This window comes from Vulpes vulpes, chromosome 13 (assembly GCF_048418805.1).
Source record: "Vulpes vulpes isolate BD-2025 chromosome 13, VulVul3, whole genome shotgun sequence".
Classification (NCBI taxonomy): Eukaryota; Metazoa; Chordata; class Mammalia; order Carnivora; family Canidae; genus Vulpes; species Vulpes vulpes.
In genome coordinates, this window is record NC_132792.1 from 2,351,565 (window position 1) to 2,372,020 (window position 20,456).

The following is a 20,456-nucleotide window of genomic DNA, read 5'->3' on the forward strand; positions in this document are numbered from 1 at the left end:
AGAGATATTTAAAAGTAAGGAAGCAATGAGGAAATCCTTTGGAACAGATTCCTTCTTGTCTGTAAGCTGATTGCTGGGCAGTTTTTCTTCTTTGAGAGCAATTTCCAATTAAATGGAGATGAACCGCACGCTTTGAAGGCATTTTGTCTCGCGGTGGTTCTGCTAGTGTTCCTGGGTTTTACAAGCTTTGTCTCTAATTATTTTAACTCCATGACGAATGCAGGATAAAGTGCTCACTTTTTGGAGGAGAAAAACGTATTTTTCTGTGAGGACCAGTTTGCTTATACACATTAGACAAATTTTGTTCTCCATCCGAGACTGTCTGGACTCTCACATCTTCCTATGGCTTTACTGCCTCTTGTTTTCCCATACAATTCCTCGGCCTTGGTTGCATTTGGCCCATATTTCAACATTTCTGGTCCTTCCAACCCAAGATCTGGCCCAGCTGCACTCATTCAGGAAGTGTCTCTAGATGTCTAGCAGGAGGGACCCTCTCCTGGACCTTGTGTCCTAGCTCTCTTTGTTTATCATGGGATGTCCCCTTTGGCATAACACACATCCCGCTCAGAGGCAGGTAAATGGAAGATAATTAAAAGCACCTTCTTCTGGGGCCAGTCTTGGTCTTGGGGCTGTGACTTACGGGGTCAGTTCTTTCCCAGTAGGGGGTCCTATGACACCTACTTTTGTACATTTTTCTGTGAAGTAAAGGAAAAGAAAGCCATTGGGTTATTTGCTAATTTTTAGCCTCTTCCATTAAGCTACATGTTCCCTAAAAGCAGGGGTTAAGTCCATCCATCCATTAATCCATTCATGCAGTTGTTCAAGAATTTATTGAGTACCTGGTGTTGAACAAATGGGCCAAAGTCCCTGTCTTCACTATCAGTCTAATGGGGAGATGTTTGTTCAATACACAAACAATTGTGTATTAGATTATGATATATTTTATGGTTATATTTTGTATTTTAGGTTATATATATGGTCTCACAGACATACATGTGACAGTTACAAATTGTGTCCTGATAAGGTGTCCTGATAAGTTAGTGATGCACCAGGAGCCAGGTGGTACTGTTCCTGAGTTTTAGAAAGGCCCTGAGGCTCCCAGAATGAAGGACCCAGTGTGGCATGAGGACAGACCTGCACCTGGACCTGGGCAGCCCAACGCCTCACCTGTGCCCTTCCTTTGTTGTCACCTTTTTGATGAGTCTTCTTGGTTAAATCCTGGCTTTTTCAGAAGGAGTGATGTGTGAGGAAGTTTTTACTCTGTAAACTCACATGGGTAAGGACTAGACCTGTGAATTAGTATGATTGGAGAGAGCCCATTATCTGGGCCCACTGATTAGCTGGATCCACGCACAGAGCAGCAGGGGAAAGTGCTAGATCTTTTGAGAGGCTCTTGGGAAGCATCTTCTTCTTCTTTTTTTTATCCCCTTCCCTCCCCATGACATTATCAAGGGAACAGTTGCAGACTGTTCTGTCTTAGTGATGCACGTTAACGTCTTCTGGATTTCAAATGTTCAGGGTAACACAGTGCGTGCATGTAGGGCTTGAAAGTGGTTGGACGGCTCACCGCCTGCTTACCCGCAAAATGGGGATCATGATGATGCCTCCTTTCGGGACTGGCATGAGGCTTACGTGAATCACTCACTGGAAGCCTGTGGAGGAGCGGGCACGTCACATTAGCTCTCCGTGGTGCTACTATTGCTCTCGTTCCTACCCTGTGTGAGGAGTGGGGGGAGCAGAAGAGATTTTACTCCCCGGTCTTACTCCCCCATTGTTCAGAATCTGTAACTAGAAAAGGCAGCTAAAGAGAAGGGAGTCAAAATGCCTATGTCTCGCTTCAGGAGGGTGTTTCCCTGTGGCTGTTGCATAGCTGTGGGCAAACTGTGGTTCAGTAGGAAGATCGTAGACATGGGGGCGACGCCGGGGAGGGGGTTCCCGCTCCTTGGCAGCCTGCTCTTTTCTTCTACAGAAAACTGGGTTGCAAAGACGGAGGTGAACAGGGATGTGCCATGTCACCTCACTGGCTCGCGGGTAGGGTACTGTAGGTGCCACTCCACGTGCACTTGGTGGGGACAATGGTGGTGAGGACACGACTGCTCACGTGGTGGCGCTGGAGGTGCCTCCGCGGAGCTCAACCATTAACTATCTTTGGCTCCCCAGTCTGTTTCTTCATCTGTGCAATCAACTTGCCCCACAGGATTGCTGCGAGGATTTAATGAGCTAACAGATGTGAAAGTGCTCAGCAGGCATATATCTGGGGCACGGTAGGTGATTAAATTTACAAAAATGTTTATTATGGAAAATTTCAAACATATAGAAAGTAAACAGTAGCATATTGAATCCCCACCTATCCACTCACCAGCTTCAGTAATTATCGGCCCTGCCTCCACCATGCTTTGTCATCTCCGTCGCTGAGCGGTGATGGGGACGATGACGGTGACGGTTGTCAGTTACTTGTTGTCAAGGACAAATTGACGCACATTTAAATGCACAGATCTTAACTCTACCGTCGTCACAGATGGATACATCCTGTTAATGTCTATCCTTCTCGTGATTGAGGATGTCCCCAGCCTCTCCAGAAAGTTCTCTCAGACTCCTTCTCCATCACTCCATGCACCCGAATCAGAGGGCACTTCCATTCTATTTCGTTTTGCCCTTAGACTGGCACGTGATAAGAATCACATTGTAAATACTCTTGTGCTTGGTTTCTTTTGCTTAGTCTAAATGTTGATGAGACTCAGCTGTGTCATTGTAGATCAGAGGTTCTGTTTATTGCTGGACAACTTTCCATTGTGTGGACCTACCGCAATGTGTCCATTTCCTGTAGATCGATGTGGGAGTTGTTTTCAATTTTTGGCTATTATGAATAAAGGTGTTACGAACATTATTATAGAATTGACCTTATAGACGTAGGATTTTATTTTTCCTGGAAATACTGGTCGTGTGGAAATACTAGTATTTGTGTAGGAGTGGAATTGGTAGATCGAATGTTAAGTGTATGTTTAGCTTTATAAGAGACTGTCAAAATCATTTTATAAAATGATCACACCATTTTACGTTCCCATTGAAAATGTGTAAGAGCTCTAGTTGTCCTACATCTTCACCAAAATAGTTACCGAACTTTAACATTTCAGTCATTCTAGTGATTATCTTCCCATGTGTTATAAGTTGTATTTTCCTAATTCTAATGACATTGAGCACCTTTTCATGTGCTTCGTGACCATTCATAGATCTTCCTTTCTGAAGTGTCTCTTCAGATCTTTTGTTCATTTTATGAATTGTCTTTATTATTGTGTTGTTAAAGTCCCTTATATATGCTAGATCCAAGTCATTTGTCAGGTCCATGTATCGTGAATACTTTCTCTTTGTAGCTTGCCTCTTTACTTTTTAAAACAATAGATTTATTGACATAATTTACATGAAATAAAATTCACCCTTTTTGTGTATAGACCTATGAATTTTGACAAAGTCATACATATAACCACTACCACCAAAATCAGGATACAGATTAGTTCCTTTATCCTAAAAAATTCCCTCATGCCCCTTTACAGGTAACCAGACTTCTTATACCAAGCTCTTAGCAACCATTGATTTGCTTTCTGTACTTTGGTTTTGTTTTTCCTAAATCTTTCCAAATATGTGGAATCATAAAGTATGTAGCTCTTTGTATCAGGCTTCTTTCACTTAACATAATGCATTTGAAATTTGTTGTTGCATCTGTCTAATTTATTCCTTTGTATGGATGTACAGTAGTTTGCTTAACCATCCTCTAGTTGAAGAGCATTTGGTTTGTTGCCAGTTTCTGGTGGTTATGCATGAAGCTGCTGTAAACTTTTTCCTACGTTTTCTTCTTGGGGAAACACCTAGGCACAGAATTGCTGGGTCGTAGGGTGAGCGGATGTTTACACTTTGTGAGGAGCTGCCAGCCTGCTTCCCAGGGTAGCAGCACTATTTTGCATCTCCCTCAGCAGTGTGTTAAAGCTGTAGCCGTTCTGCATCCTTTTGCCCACACTCAGTCTGACTAGTTTGGTTTTCCAGTGAGTCTAATAGGTGTGTGGTTTTAATCGCTATTTCCCTGATGACTGAGAATGTTAAACTTAAGTCTTTTCATTTGCTTCTTTACCACTGATGAGTCACATCTTTGGTAAAAAGTAGGTTGTTGGTTTTATTACTGAGTTTTGAGAGTTTTTGATATACTTTGGACAAAAAACCTTTATCAGATAGGTGCTTAAAAGTGATCTTCCCCTGTCACTTGCCTTTTTATTTTCTTAAGAGTGTCTTTTAAAGAATAGAAATTTTAAATTTGGGTGAAGTACAGTTAATCAGCTTTTTTCTTTGATGAGTCATGACTTTGGGGTGGCATCTATCAAAACTTTGCCTGACCCAAGGCAATAAACATTTTCTTTGTTTTTTTTTTTCTGAAACCTTGACACTTTTGGGTTTTGCATTAGGACCATGATTCATTTTGATTTGATTTTTCTTTTTCATGGTGCAAGCTCTGAGTTGAGAATTTACTTATTTATTTTTTGGTGTATAGATATCTGGTTGTTCCAGAAACATTTGCTAAAAAGACTTTTCTGTCGCTGGGGAATTGTCTGCACATCTTTGTTGAAAAGCGCCTGGCTACACGTTTGTGGTTCTATTTCTGGGTTCTCCATTCTGTTCTACTGATCTATGTGTCTCTTTCTCCAGTACCGCACCATCTTGATTATAGCAGCTTTATAGTAAGATTGGAAATCCGTGTGCTCCAACTTTCTTCTTCTTCAAAATTATTTTGCCATTCTCGTTCCTTTGCCTCTCCATATTAATTTAGAATCAACTTACTGATCCCTACCAAATATATTGTGGTTGTGATTACATGAACCTCTAGATAAATTTGGAGAAAATTGATGTCTTAACTATATTGAATCTTTCATGAATAGAGAACATACCTCTCCACTTACTTTAGGTCTTTCATTTATCTCCTTAACATTCTGCATTTTTCAGCACCCACACCTGGCAGGCATTTACATGCTTCATGGTTTTGGTGCTATTGTCATCTGTGCTTGGAGATAATTTTGTTTCTTTCTGATACATGTTTTTGTTTTCTTGCCTTATTGCACCTGGCACATCTTCAGTATGATGTTCAAGGAGAAGGGTGGAAGTGTGTGTCCTTGCCTTACTTGAGATCTTAGGGAAAACATTTAGTTCTTTACCACTAAATGGGGTGTTAACTGTTGGTTTTTCACAGATGTCCTTTTTCGGGTTGAGAAAGTTCCCTTCTACTTCTAGTTTGCTGAGAATTTTTTTTAAATGAATGGATATTAAGACTTAACAATGCTTTTTCTGCATCTATTGAGATGATCATATAATGTTTCTTCATTTTCTGTTCAATGGTAAATTATTTTGATTAATTAAAAAATTTGAAACCAGTCTGCATTCCTAGGATCAGCCCTACTTGGTCATGATGTATTCTCCATTTATACAACTCTGTCAGTATTTATCTGGCACCTGTTGGTGTGTGTTTATAAATGTGTAGTGCTGGATTCAGTTTGATAATGTTTCGTTGACTTTTTGTTTTGTTTTTGCATCTAAGTATGTAATGTTGGCCTATAACTTTTCCTGTAGTGCCTTTCTTGGCTTTAGTCTAAAGTAATCCGCACATCATAAAATGAGCTGGGAAGTGGATGGTGTGTTGCCCTTCAGCCTCAGCTCTCTGGTGAGAAAGGTCATGTTTTGTAGACTATGTGTTTTTTTCTGATTGTTAGATGGGAGCAAGGATCCAGCTTTTTATATTTGGGGTAGAAGACGGAATTCTTCATTTTTTTTAGTGGTCTTTTCTGATGGGAAGTTTTAACTTTGATGTATCTATTTTATCAGTGATTTCTATTCATACATAGTTCTTTCTTGTTTCTATTAATCTGTGGTTTCTTCTCAAAGTCCTATTGTTTTACCACTGCATTTAGATCCGGGACCCATCTTGAATGAATTTATATAGCTTGTTAGATAGGAGTTTACATTTATTTTTGTTCATATGTCCTATCCAGTTTTTCCTTCCCACTGGTGTAAAGGATTCTATTAAATTGCTTTGCTGTCTTTTTCGAAAATCTCAACTTTGTGTCTGGCTCCATCACTTTCACAGCCGTGTCAGATCAGAAAAGTAGCACCATCCACCCAAGCCTCGATTTCTTCATCTGTCAATTGGAGAGGAAGTGCTCTTCACCATTTAGGGTGGTTGTGAGGCTATGTGAGACAGTGTGGGTAAAGCAGCTGGTGTGGAAGTTGGCCCTGAAGAATCCCCGTGTGCTCGGGTGATGGGGTGCAGATGCTTGCTGAGGAGCCACTCGGGGTCAGAGACTCTTCGTGTTTCTCCAGCATGTCTGCCACCAGGGAGGGCCCATGCCCTCCTGCTCTCTCCGCTTCTCAACATGGCCTGGAGGGTAGGAGACATGTGCAGACTTGCTGGCATGTCTCAAGGCCCCTCTGCAAGTGTGTGCTAGCCCATGGATGGCTTTGATCATTGTGACTCTACGGATGGCCCTGCTGCTGTGACAGAGTGGCGAATGGCCTGATCCTTCTGTGCCACTTCCTAGCATGCTTTGAGAAGCTGCTGTACTCTGCTGACCACCATGACAATTTCCAGAACAAGACCCCACTGTTCCTCCCCTGAGGAAGCTCCTCACGGAGTGATGGAACAAGGGCAGTCTGGTATTGAATCTTTTTTTTTTTTCTCATTGCAGTTACTAGTTGTTGATTAGCCAAAGAAAAATTCACAGATTCATCTATCTTTGAGTCAACAGTGTGTGTGTGTGTGTGTGTATGTGTTCTTTTTTTAATTTTTTTTTTTGCCAACAATGGACCTAAAGAGTGACTGGAGTATGAATGTCTCTGTTGCCGATGTCAGTGGCTACAATCTCTTAAGAAGGCCACGTGTCAGTACCTAGAATTTGTGCTGTAATGACATTTCTGTTTTCTTTCTTAAAGCAATTCAAATGTAGGAAAGAGTATGCGTGAAGATCTCTTCCCAGCTTTATTTATAAAAGCAAATAAAAGAACAACTTCCATGCTCAATGACAGGGAATATTTCTGGTGGCTTGTGGTCCATCTAGGTGATGACATAGGATGCGGTTGTTAGGAGGTCTGGTCTATGTGTGTAAGTGGCCTAAGTGCACCGAGGTTCCGTACGATTCTGAATTGTGTGCATGTGGGCACGGCGCACAGGGGACTCCCCGCAGGAGAGCAATAGCGAGGTCGCTTCGGACCTCTTGCCGAGTCTGGTGCTTTACCAGTGCCCACCAAAACCTCCCACCCCAACCCTTTTGGTGAATAACATTATCTTTAACTTTTTAAAGGAACAGACTGAGGCCTTAAGTTGTCAATTTGCCTGGGTTGGGGGGCAGTGAGCCTTGACCTTGGGCTTTGTGCACCAGTGTTATCCTGGGTGGTGGTGGTAAAATAACAAAATTGGGCTGCATCTGCTTTTTCTTTATAATTAAATTCTGTTATGCTTGCATTGTTTAGAAGTTTTGTGAGCACAGTGACTTCAGGAAGGGGACTGGGGTGCTTTTTCTCTATAGGCTTAACTGTTCAGAGCTTCGGGCTGGTGGGCACGCTGTGCTTGCGCTGGGACTGCTGGAATCTGCTGTGGCCACTTGGCTCATGTGTTTCAGAAAGTAATTTTTTCAACATTATTTTAAAATCTTGTTTTCCTTCTCGGTGTGTTTTATCCTTTATGTATTATGGATACAGGGGAAATTCAAGGGCGAATTACTTAATATAGTAACACAGATTAAGTAATCCTATTCGCATTGACAGTGGAAAGGTTCATACATAATTCAGGTAGTTACTACTGATTTGATTTATTAGGCAAAGCGGTATTGCTGTGCCAAATGAAGCGTTGTTACCAATGAGGACCGAACAAGCGGCCAGAGCGGTGTTGTTTCTGGTAAACTAATTAGGCTTTGATTGCTGCTTGCAAAATACAAATGGACTAATGAAGCTTTTTTGATTTAAGCATTTCATAATACAGGTGATCACCGATTCTTGTTTTATCTGTTGGCCTGGTTTCATTAGGAGGTTGGCTGAGTTTGAGCTGCTTTTTTTGGTTGAGGAATCTTGATGATGGAAAGTCTTTGGAAGTGGAAATTGTTTAATTCATAATTCAAAATGCCTCTGTGAGGGTCTCTTCCAAATATAAAACTTTACTCACTCGGGGCCTGCTCAGGAGTCTTGGCCATGATTGGAGGTGACCTTTGTGTCTCTGAAGTCCTGCTAGGAGTTTGGTCCTCTGGTTGTGTTTGATGTCAGTGGCGTGAGGGCTGCGCACAACCCCCAGGAAACAACACAGGATGCACACCTTCCCACGTGTTGTCTCCCTTGCTGGGAAAGTTGCCCATCCTCTCTCCAGCTCCTGTGCACTCACTCTTTTGTAAATGGGCTTGAATGTCATTTTTCTAGGAAGTCTATCCTATGATCCCAGGCAGCCCTGGTCTATTACTGAGTGCCAAGCACAACATTGGAGATGTAAAGATGAATCTGTCATAGTCCTTGCTTGCAGGGTGCTCTGACATAGGAGGAGGCCTACAATTCCCATACAAGGGGATGTGCACAACCCTACACATGCACTCATAACTTAGGTAAGTGCCAAGCATGGGCAACCCAAAAAATAAATGAAAGAATGCATAAAAACATGTTTTATTTGCCCAGTGAGACAGCGCTTCCGTATGTGCATACAAATATGCCACCTCGACACTCTGTGTGGGGCCTGGTTCTTCCGCCTAGTGGATATAATGCACGTCTCCTGCCATGGCCCTTCAAAGCTTTGGAGCTGGCACCCAAGCTTTCTGGAATTCTTTCCTTCCTTTGCTCAGCCTGTTCTGTTATCACACGGGCTCAGTCTTCTTGCTCATCTTGTCCTTTCTCCACATGGGCTCTGGCAGGTACATAATAGTCCTACGGATGAGAGAGAAAACACAGCTTGGGTATTTTATACTCGCCTCCTTTGATGTACGTATGTAGTCCACTTATTTGTACTGTGACTTGAAGACTCTTTCTTTGGATTTTCATCTTCAAAATGAAGAAATTGGGAGAGATGCCCTCCACATTTGCTTTTAGTTCTTTCTTTTGCTTGGATTTGACCAGAGGCCCAGCCCCATCCTTACATCAGCTGACCGTGGACAGCAGTTTTCTCATGGGATTTGAGTGATGTCAGAGTGACTAACTTGCCAAGACCCAAACTTGACCGTTTAAATGCTCAGAAGGTTGAATTAGAAGGAAAGGGTCTTCCATAGCCATTGCTGTTTCTGTGAAGGACTCTTACCTTCTGGGGAAAGCGTGTGTGATTGAGGCGTATCGAGATGAAGTAGGTTTTACAATATTCAAGGGTCCTCTCTCTTGGGGTCCACTATACTTCCCCAAGCACATACCTGGAGCTGTGAAGGGTGCCCATCACCAGGGAGCTTGGCGTTCATGTGCAGCTGCCTTTTCTTTTTCTTACCTGCAAATGCTCCATAGGAAAGTTAGAGCATCCTGCCACCCGGCCAGCCTGTGCCGATGCTATGGTACATCAGCCATGACCCTCATCACTGCTCCCTTAGAGTCTGTTTGCTCATGCTGGGACCATGGAGTTTTGGTCTCTCTCTTTTTTTAAGGCTTTTAAAAAAATAACACAATGGTTGTTCCTTGGATGTTGATTGTACATGGGCTCTGCATGGGGTGGGTGACTGCAGTCCAGGGCAAAACCAGTTTGGGGCATCAATTTCTCAAGGAAACCTTCCATTTGCCCTGTTTTCTGAAACTCCTGAGTCTTGGTGCAGCACGTGGGAAGTCCATACAACTCACTGCACTTCACCAGACACTCCCTGTGCCGAGTGTAGAGCCACAACGCAGACCACATAGTCATTTTTTTTCAAGAGCTCACAGCTACCTGAGATCATTCCCACATTTCCAGTCCTTCTTCAGCTGGGCCCAGACTGCTCAGGGTGTAAGAAATGATCCTGCGAGCTGTTCACCCCACTCACTGGCCTCGTCTCTCCTGCTGTGGGCCAGTGCTGAGACTCCTGGGCAAGACTCACACCTTGCCTATTTACCTAAAGTGAGCATTTAAGGATGAGAAGAGTCCTGGGCTCCCAGGGGACAAAGCACAAGTCTGTGATGGTGTCGACTGGTCAAATGCACCATGTTTGATGTGCAGCTGTAGTGCAGGTCAGAGAAAGCTGGTAGAGGATGAGCAGGGATGAGGGGAAGGGGTTGTGTGAACTGGAAGTTTCTGTAGTTACCTGCTGCCATTTTTGACAACAGGGAGCCAAGTGGGGAAAGACACAGTGTGCATCACCTTCCCCAACCCAGAAGGCAGAACTCTGAAGGATTATGCCCATCCCAGTATGCCCACTGTACCCAGTATACCCTGTATGCCCTGTATCGGAGTGGCTTCTTGTGTCAGAAGATCCCTTGATTGCAGCTTTTACACAGGCTTGTTCAATTTGAAAGGGAGCCTCAAGTTCAATAATAAGAAAGCAAGGCAAATAAACAGGTGGAGAGGAAAATTAATACGTGATGTATTAACATATGAATGTAACTTCCTCCTTTTAAATCTAGGCGGATGACTACTTATTGCTAAGATCACCAACCATTTCTGTTGCACCAAGTCTGTGCTCATTAGGAGAGGTGACAGTGGTGTGAAATGATGGGATCATTCCTTCCTGTCATGAAGAGGATTTGCTGTCACTTGGGGTTCCCGTGGCAATCATCGTGCCAGTGGACTCGCGTGGGTAGAGGCCTTCGCTGCGCTGGGTCGTCTGGGCAGGCATTTCCAGACTGTACTACTCTGTCCCTCTTCCCTAGTCTGATTTCCAAACCAGTTCTGGAGAAACACCTTCCATGGACCCTATGGAGAGGAGGTCAACTTGTTGCCAAAATAGATTGGCCAAGCTCCAGGACCAGCGCCTGAATGCCTTTTGCCTCTCATAGCTTCCCACCCATTCTCTCTGGTCTCCTTCGTTTAGGCCTGTGGGGCGTGCATGCTGGCCTCTCCCCCATCTTCTGCTCTTTCCCATTCTGTTATGACTCTGATGAGCACAGGGGCAACGCACAAGTATAACGTGGGTGTTTGCATTCCAGGGGCCCTGCTGCCAGGTGGGCTGTCACGAGGGCCATGCTTCCTCCTTGCGTCTGTGAGCCTTTACCTTTCGTCTGCTTACAAATGCTTCCATGTCCCTCCTGTGTTTTTCTGTCCTCCTTTTTTTCCATTAGAATTGAAATCTCCAACTCATGTAGCACAGAATTCGAGGTATATATCAGAAAATGTCACTTTGTAGAACAAGAAAAGGTAAAAAAAAAAAAAAAAAAGCCAACCGTTTCACATAATCCATTATTGTGAGAACACAACGACATTCTTTATATTTTTTAGGAAAAGGTCATGTGGGTTAGTGTATAATTGGCATAGGAATTTGTTATTCCTGCCAAATAGATCCATTGAGTTGGGAAATTAATTATTTGAATATGTCATTGTAGAAAGGTACACTGTTTTGATGCATAGAGCCGCAAAAACCACACTAGATAAATGGCTAACTGAACTATAATGACTACACGGAGAAAAACGAATTAATTTTCCCCAGGAAAGTCTTCTTTGAGTGAGTGCCGTTCCACTGCCATTTCTCTTCAAAATAGAGTAGGAGCTGGGCTGGTAGAGAAGAGGAACGCGGTGCTCACGAGGCTGCTCACGAGGCTGCCGGATGAGCCCCCGGATGCAGGGTGCGCTTGCACTTGGGCTGCAGGACAGTAACCACACGAGCCCAACAAGCTGCTGTGCACACCGGCCAGTCGGGAGGTACGAGGAGAATCCAGCTTACACCCAACTGGTTGTCCAAGGAGGGGTATATCTTACTCTTAAGTAAGTATCTTACTCTTGCAAGAGTGGAAACACTTGCAAGTATTGTCAGCGCAACACCGTCCAGAGAATGCTCCTGGAAGGCAGGAGTGTGCTCTCAGTATCTGGCTATGACTCTGGCATCATTTTCCTTTGTTGTCAACATCTACACTTTCTCCCTTGTATCCCTTGCTTGTTGCGTTCAGCCAGCCTCGCAGTGCACGTTTCTTGTGGGCCCCTCTGGCCGACAGAGGTGGATGTTGAATGGTCAAGTGCTAAAGGGAAGCGTGGAGTGGAGCAGCAGGGGGTGACTTTCCTGGATGGGGGCCACTGGAGCCGCCTTGGGAAAGCCTGGGCACTTACTAGATGTGTGTGGGAACTGCCACCGTGCGAGGGTGCAGATGGGAAAGAGCCTGAAGACCCTCCACTACTCCCCAGATGGTCGTTGAGCACCTCTGTGTGTTGGGCTCTACAGCGTGTGTGTTGAAGATCAGACAGTGAACAGGTGAGGTCTATGCCCCCAAGGGGCGAATCTTCCAGTGAGAAGGAAGGCTATAAGAGAGCAGGAAAGCTAGAGTGTGACCGGGGAAAAGTACAATGAAGGAGCACACGGGGCACTGTGCCAGTGATGAGCGAGGGTCACGGAGGCTGGGGGTGTCCCAGGCAGTGCCGTCAGAGCTGTGTCCCTGAGAGAAAAAGGGCTGGCAGGACAGAGGAGGAAGCCAGGGCATAGCCTCGGGGTGGAGGGTGCGTGGCTGGGTCACAGGGAATGAGGAGGGCGAGAGGAGGTGGGAAAGGCAGCAGGAGCCAGATAGGCCCATCCTACCGGGAAGCCACATTCAGTGTTTTGGGTTTATTCCAAGTTTGAGATTGTGCTGCGGACTGATCTTGCTGAGAAGTACAGAGCATCCGGCCAGCTTAGAGGGAGTGGGGGACATACAGCCCCCCCTAACTGTGGCTGTGCCATGTGCAGGGAAGATGGGGTCCCTGTGCCGGCTTCCCGCCAGCCCAGGAGCTGTTGGCCTGGCCCAGCCTCACCCTGCTCTGCCCAGCAGATCCGAGCTCTACTCAGGCTCCCAGGGTCAGGCTGGCTGGGAGTGTCGCCATTGTCCTCGGGGCCGGGGGTGAACTCGGAGGAGGAGGGGGACGTGAATGCCGGTACTGGGCAGTAGGCTCTGCTTGTTTTATGATTTGTGAATGTTTAGATGCATGGGACCTGCATCGTGCTTGGATTCCTGCTCTGCTCCTTGCTCATGATAGAAGTGGGTCTGGTCCTTAGCTGGTGGTGCCAAGACTGCCTAGACCCCTCAGGCCTTATCAATTTTGCTGCTGTCTTATGACCTTGAAGTACCCAAAGCCATCCATCGCCTGGCCTGCCCTCCTGTCCAAGCTCCCGTTCTACTCAGTTTCACGTTTCTCTTGCTCTGTGCTTCAAGCATGCCCAGTGGCTTCCACTTCCTTTGCCCATCTTAGCCTCCTTACTGTTGAGCACCTGGCTGAGACACCCTGTCTTCTGGGGCGGCTTCCCTTTGTGCTTCCCCACAGCCCTGTGCTCACCACGCTTCCTCTCTCCCTTGAGTGTGGGACCCTTGAGGGCAGGGACCAGCCCTCTTCCTGCCCCCAGCCCCAGCCCCTCTGTCAGCACCTGCACCCACTAGGCATCAGAGCTGAAGAGGGGCCAGGACAGCCACAGAGGAGGGTGATACAGCCTGCTGGGGGGTCTTGGGAAGTGACAGTCTTCTCGTGGGCAGCTTGCCCCTTTCTGAGTGAGGGAGTAAATCAGGATTACACCAACTGCAGTGTGAGACCAGACGGCGGGCTTATTGTTATTGAAATCCTTCAGTGGCTCCCCAGTGTCTGCAGATCTGTTTTTTTTTTTTTCCCACTTCTAGCTTCACACTAGATTTGAATTATCTGGGGATATTTTTTAAAAAGCCAGGATCCCACATTAGACCGATTGAATCCAGACCTGCGTGAGGGTAGGGGTTCTGTACGGTCTCCCTGGCAGTTTCAGTGTGATGGGAGTGTGGGCCTGTAATGCTCCACGTCTCTCAGAAAGCAGTTTCTTGGCCTGGCTGAGCATTGGCATCACCTGGTGAGCTTAAAAACTGCTGGCTCTGGAGACCCCTCCCAGAAATACCAATTCAGTTGCTCTGGAACGTGGCCTGCGCATTGAAAATGGTAAAAGCACACCAGGTGAGCGTCACGGTGGCATGATTGTTGACAGCCTTGTTCTCATGCTATGAACTACTAGAAAATTGGGAAAAAATGATTTAAATAGTGGTTGGCAGGTAATAGAACAAAAACAAAAACAGAAATCCAACACAGCATCATGATCCCTGAAAGGAGAGAGATGGATGAGGTGATCCCTGTGATTGCCTTGGCGTCCTGCCAGGACGTGGAGTAGGGAGTTGTGCTGAGCTGAGGAGGTGGAAATCAGAGCCGAGGAAGGCTGAGGCAGCTGAAACTGTGGGGCGGAGTCCCAGAGGAGGGCCTAGCCGAGGGGGAGTGCTCTGGAATCTACAGAGGGGTCACCTTGAGCTCATTGCTGAATCCTAAGCCCCATGCGGTGCCTGGAGAGAGAGACGTCTGGGAGCCAGGAAAAGAGTTGCCGGGAGAGTGTGAGCTGGTCAACTCCAAGAGCTCACGTATGGCCCGGCAGCATTCACGTTCTTACCAGTCTCTGTGCAGAGACCTAGGTGAGCAACTGTGGTAGAAACCCTGGAGGTCACCCCTCAGCAGTCAGGCCAGCCCCACTCTAGGGGCCAGGCTGCTCCAGACTCCCCCTGAAGGAGCTGCTGGTGGCCACGCAGAGGTGGTGCAGCCTCTGGACTGACCCTGAAGATGCTGCTGGTGACCGCGCAGGGTTGGTGCAACATCCGGACTGACCCTGAAGATGCTGGTGACCGTGCAGAGCGGTGCAGCATCCAGACTGACCCTGAAGATGCTGCTGGTGACCGCGCAGAGTGGTGCAACATCCGGACTGACCCTGAAGATGCTGGTGACCGTGCAGAGTGGTGCAGCAGCCCCTCTGGAGAGCTGTTGGCAGCGTCCTCTAAAGTGAAACAGCTCTTGCATGGCGAGACAGTCCCATTCCTTGGCACTTACCCAAGAGAAGTGAAAACTTGGGTCTACGCAAGACTTACAGATGAATGTTCGTTGCAACTTTATTCAGAATAGCCAAACACTGTAAACAACCCCTGTGTCAAGCAGGAGGTTAAGTCAGCAGTGGGATTGTGGACTATTCAGGCCACTATCAAGCACCAAACCACAGTACACCTGGAAACACGGGGGAAATTTAAAAGACGGTAGGCTGAATGAACGAAGTCAGACCCAGAAAATACATCCTACACAGTGGTTATGTGTATATGACTTCTAGAATAAGCAGACCTGTCTGGTAGACTGCAGTTCTCCATGTTGCTGGGGGCTTGGGGCTGCGAGCACAGGGGCAGGAAGGAACTTTTGAGGGGTGATGGAGCAGCTTTGTCCTTTTTGCTGCGTCAATTGTGTAACCGTATGTTTGTCAAAACTCCTAAGACCCATATAAGCGTCAACCTCAATCTGTTGAATAGAAATTATTTCACTGTCAAGGATTTTAAAAAATAACCATGAGAGCAACCTCCTGTCCAGGAGTTTTGGTCTGCAGCAGAGTTCGAGAGCTACTGCCTGCGTAGCCCTTCTGAACCTGGCCTCTGCCTGGCCGCTTCCATCTCAGCTCCAAACTCCTTTTCCACCCGTCACTCTAGGCTCTGGCTGGAAGCCCGCATGGCATGTCGTGCAGCTCCCTGACGACGTCCTCCTCCAGGCCTCATGCTGACCCACTGCTGTCCTGTATGTTGTCACCAGGACACCTGTATGCTGCCCCTCTTGCCTTGTCTTTGTGGTCTCTCCTGCATCCTGAGGACGGTTGGTGCCAGGCCCTGTGTCTCCTTGCCCGCCCAAGGTGTCTGGAGAGCCGAAGAGGCTGTGTGAGGGAGTGTGTGGTGGAGGAAGTCTAGGACGGGGCTTGATGAGATGGGGGTGGTGTCTGGTGCAGGCAAAGAGGGACAGCAGAGGGGCTTCAAGGAGACGTCCTCAGCAGATTCATAGTCTCACTCACAGGCTCTTGGGTCGACACTATGCCTGCGAATCCTGACAGGGAGGGTGCTTTGGAACCGGCTGCCCAAGTGACAACCCACCCCACCCCTGCGCCTTATATATTAAAGATTTTCAGAAGTGACGGGAGAAAGGAAATTAATTTTCCGTCCTCACTGACTGATTTTGATCTCAGCTCATTTAAGGGCTGACCCAAGATTCTTCTACAATCAAGCTGGGGACAGTGTCCCAGAAATTAGGAGTAGTCAGGCCCTGGGAGCTGTCACATTTGCCGGGAGCTTCCTGAATGCGATGTGCTTAGAAAAACAACAGCTGACGTGCTTTGCTGTCCACCGTCTGGGGGCTGTGCCACCGCCTGGAGCTCAGAGGATCGGAGGAGACTCTTGTGCTGCTCTGCACCCATCAGCCTGCGCTTTGCTGAGCCCTTCCTAGGCGCTGGGCCAGCGCTGTTGCACCCACACATTTGTTCTCCCCTTAGGTGTGACACCGCCAGACGAACATTATATCCCCCTTCTCCACCAGGGGGAACTGAGACCACAGACACAGAGAAGCTTGCCCCCGCGGTGCACTCACGTGGGTAGGAGTGGAGCCCTCAGGATCCTGCCGAGCGCCTCTGGGACAGGCCTTCTCTTTGCATTTAAGCAGTTGTGCTGCTTGCTTTTCTTTGCCTTTTCTGACCCAACCTCTTGCTCGGAGTGATAATGTCACCTTAGAGCATTTCAAGGAACTGCTTGCAAGATAGCTTTTTTTGGTAAGAGTTCTCACAGTCTGCATGGTGGGCTCTAGATGTGATCACCGGCAGTTCAGTTATGCTTGTCTTCAGAAGAAGTGAAGTGAAATGAGGACAGAAGTGGCTTTGGTCAGGAGGTGGCTTCTAATTCCAGAGGCAGGGACTTTGGCGCCTTGACCTTTGAAAAGTCTTGAAAGTCTTTGTTCTCATCTGTGAAATGCAAACACCATGACCACCTTGTAAGTCTTTGTGTGGAAACTTCTAGCAGGATGGTGGACATTGTGTCACCAGATACCCACATGGTGGTGTCCTTGTCAGCTCTGCTTTGCCCCAGGCCCAGCCTTGATGATTTCTGTGGTCCTAGGGGCCTCTGCTTTCAGAGTCTGGGGTGTAGGGGGGCCCATGTCACTGTGGTGTGAACGTACCTCTCTCGTCCCCTTCCTCACCACTTATGAACTGGTGTCAGTGCTCCCAGCTGGAGAAAGAGGCCTCCAGGACTCCCTTTTGGGGTGATAACCTGTAAGCGAGGGGTCCTTGGATGGCCCCAGGCGGGACATCAGGTGCTCAGGCCTTCTGCTTGGAGGCCTCTCTGGTCTTTGCTGCCTCCCTCGGGGACTGGCCTGGCCTGAGAAGGTTTCCCAGAGCGGCCTTCTTGAGGTCCGTGCAGTCACCGTCCAGGCGTCACGTGCTGAGCACTTGTAGACGCTGGAGCTCCCGCTTCGCTCGTGGGGGTGCTAGTGTGCGCCAGCCACTCCTCTGCACTGTGACCTGCTGAGTCCTACCTGTGGGGCCTTAGCTACCCTGTGCCTCTGCCCCAGCTTCCCGACCTGTAAATGCTGCCCGTGACCGTGGGTAGGTGTGAATGAGCGCGTCCGGGAACCGTGGTGAGCGTGCCGCCCAGCACCAGGTGCTCAGTAAATGCTACGTGCCGCTGTGGCTGTCCCTCACTTGCCGCGACAAATGGTGTGACTTAGTATTTTCAAGTAGCTTCACATTGACAAAAAAGAGGCAAAAATAGCTCAGACTTTCTTCCTGCCTCCCACTGGCTCCTCCCAGTGCGAATGGCCTCTGTGCCCACAACGAGATGATGAGCAGGGAGTCGCGCTCGTGCAGGCCGGCGGCCTTCGCTCCGTAGTCTTGCCCGCATTTCTCCATTTCTCTCCTTCCTTGTCTGGCTCAGGAGCCAGGCCAGGCCCGCAGGTGTGTCAGGGTGACGCGTCTCCTCCATCCCTTCGGTCTGGGACAGGCCCTCCCTCTGTCTTGGTCTTCCGTGGTCTTGATGCCAGCAGAGCACTAGCCGGTTTTCTTCTTGAGGATGCCCTTCCGTCTGGGAACATCTGATCCGTGCCGGTGGCTAAGGGGAGGTTAGGCACTTCCCGCAGGGGTCGTCCCGAGGGAGGTGTGCCCGCCACGAGGCGCGTGGTGTCCTTCCGGCTCCTTCCTGGTGATGGTGGCCCTGACGGCGAGGTCTGTCCAATGGCCCAGGAGTTTGTAGTTATGGTTTTGCAGTCACCACCTGCAGCAGGAGGCCGCTTCTCCTGCCTTCACCTGCGCCTGCGCCCAGCGGACATTCTGGCTCCTTCCGTGCTCGTGACAGAGGATTTGCCACATGACGGTTTTCCTATTCCCACCCTCCTTTCTCCAGTCATCAGCAGGAATTCTTCTGTAGGAACGGGACGGCCCCTCTCCTCCATCTACTCACCGTCAGTAGGAGGTCGTGGATCTCGATTTTAGTCTGTGGGCTGGAGCCCATTACGGCCGTTACTTGCCGGGCGTATTAGCTCAGACTCGACTGTTGGAAAACCTCCTCAGTTGTGCAGAAAATACATTTCCTTCCCTTTTCCAGATTTTTTTTTCCACTTCCTGAGAAATACCAGGTGCTGAGATACCTCTGAGATAGCTTTACGTGTTCTGTATTTGCTATGGTGATTTTGAATCAGCATTCTGGTACCTCTGGGTGGAGCACAGGCCTCTTCACCTTGCATGCATGTGGCCCCTGCACTCTGGGGGCAGAGCCCCATGCCTCTGGTGACCCCACTTCCCTGCCCACCCCAGCCGTCCCTGTCCCTTGGGCTGAGACTTCTGGTGCTCAGAAAGCTGCCAGGGGAGAAGGGTGTCTCTCCCCACACACCTGCCTTCCCCTTGCCTCTTCTGGTGGAAAGAACAGGGGCTGATGCATTCAGATTGGAAACACAGTTATGCTCATGCTGTGCTCTTAGGTGAGAATTAGAAACATTTAGTTGCTAATAATGAGTTTAAATGTGTGCTCTTCTTCTTCTTTTTTTTTTTTTAAGTCATTGGAACATGAAGCATTCATATGCTATGCTTTTTATGACTTTTTTTTTTAAAGATTATTTATTCATTCATGAGAGACACACACAGAGAGAGGCAGAGACACAGGCAGAGGGAGAAGCAGGCTCCCTGCGGGGAGCCTGACGTGGGACTCGATCCCTGGTCTCTAGGATCATGCCCTGGGCTGAAAGCAGCGCTAAGCCGCTGAGCCACCGGGACTGCCCTAAAAGTGTGCTCGTCTTACGTCTTATGAATTTCTTCTCTGTGGATGCTTCCCCAGAAGTATCTCAGGACCACGAAGAGATTACTATCTTACTGAGGGAGCAGCCATCCTAATTAATTATCTTTAAATAATTATAGGTGTCCTTTATACTCCATTTGGTGTTTGTCTCCGGTGAATACAACTTCCCTTTACCTAAGAATACGCTGTTTTTGGTTCTTAAAGGCAAAAACAAAGCAACAACAACAACAAAACCCCAACTTTACTGGTAGGGTACAGATGGGTGGGAGCCGACAAGCCTCTGCCTCCAGAAGGCATTGGCTGGTGTAGCATCTGTGCCTTCTCGTCCCCTATGTCAGGGAGCTGACGCTGGTCTGTAGAGGGATGCTGAGTCCCAGGTGGGAGGGAGGTGAGGCAGACCACGTGAAGACTGCTGGCCACACAGGGCCTTCAGGGACCCCTGGGCGCTGACGCTAGGCCTTGAGCAGCTGCTCCGTCCAGCTTGGCAGGTCACACAGTGATCATGGGTCTCTCACTTAGCTCTGTGGTTCCACTTTGAAAGGCCCACCTGCTCCTTCAGCTCTTCAGGGAGAGTAAGGGAGGGAAGGTGTGCAATAGTTGACCCCAGCCTCTCTTGCTAGCCTCCACTGGTCCCTTCTACTCTGTGCACTTAAGGAAACCACCTAGAACTAAGCTCATCTTTCTCCTTATCTTGTGCAGAGTGGCCACACCCCCGTGTATGATGTTCTGTCTACAGACCAGCTGAAGATCTAAAAATAGCAATTAATGGCTGCTCTAATGGTATCTAGTCCATCAGTGAGAAATGAGGTACACATAGGCCCCCCCATTCCCCAAAAGCATGCGGGGGCTCTGTATCCACCTAGCATCTGTACTCTACATAGTGGGACAGGATTTCTTCTTTCTTGGGGTTCCATTGGTAGTTTCCACTTGTCCTGTGTTTGCTGGTGAGACCCCAGGCTCATGACCAGTCACTCACCCCCGCCCCCAATCCCTCCTGCTTTCCCCTCCTCCAGCATTCTGTGTGGCCCATGTGGAATGTGCTGGGGGGCCGAGGAGGCTGGCTTGAGGCCCTGTGAGAGCCAGTGAGGGGCCACGAGCCTCAGAGTGTCACAGGAGGAGGTGGTCCATGCAGTAACAGAGGTAAGTCCCCTTTCCATGGGGCAGAGGATGATGGGGCCTGTTGGCTGGCTTAGTGGGTAAATGCAGTTCCAGGGGTGGGAGCTGGGATTGGCAGGCAATCCCAGGAGCAGAAT

General features: G+C 48.0%; 1 protein-coding gene across 7 annotated transcripts in view; it reads left to right on the forward strand.

Moving 5' to 3' along the window:
* Positions 1–20,456, forward strand: part of TRAPPC9 (trafficking protein particle complex subunit 9) — a 541,182-nt gene that overhangs the window by 296,835 nt on the left and 223,891 nt on the right. The window lies entirely within an intron of this gene.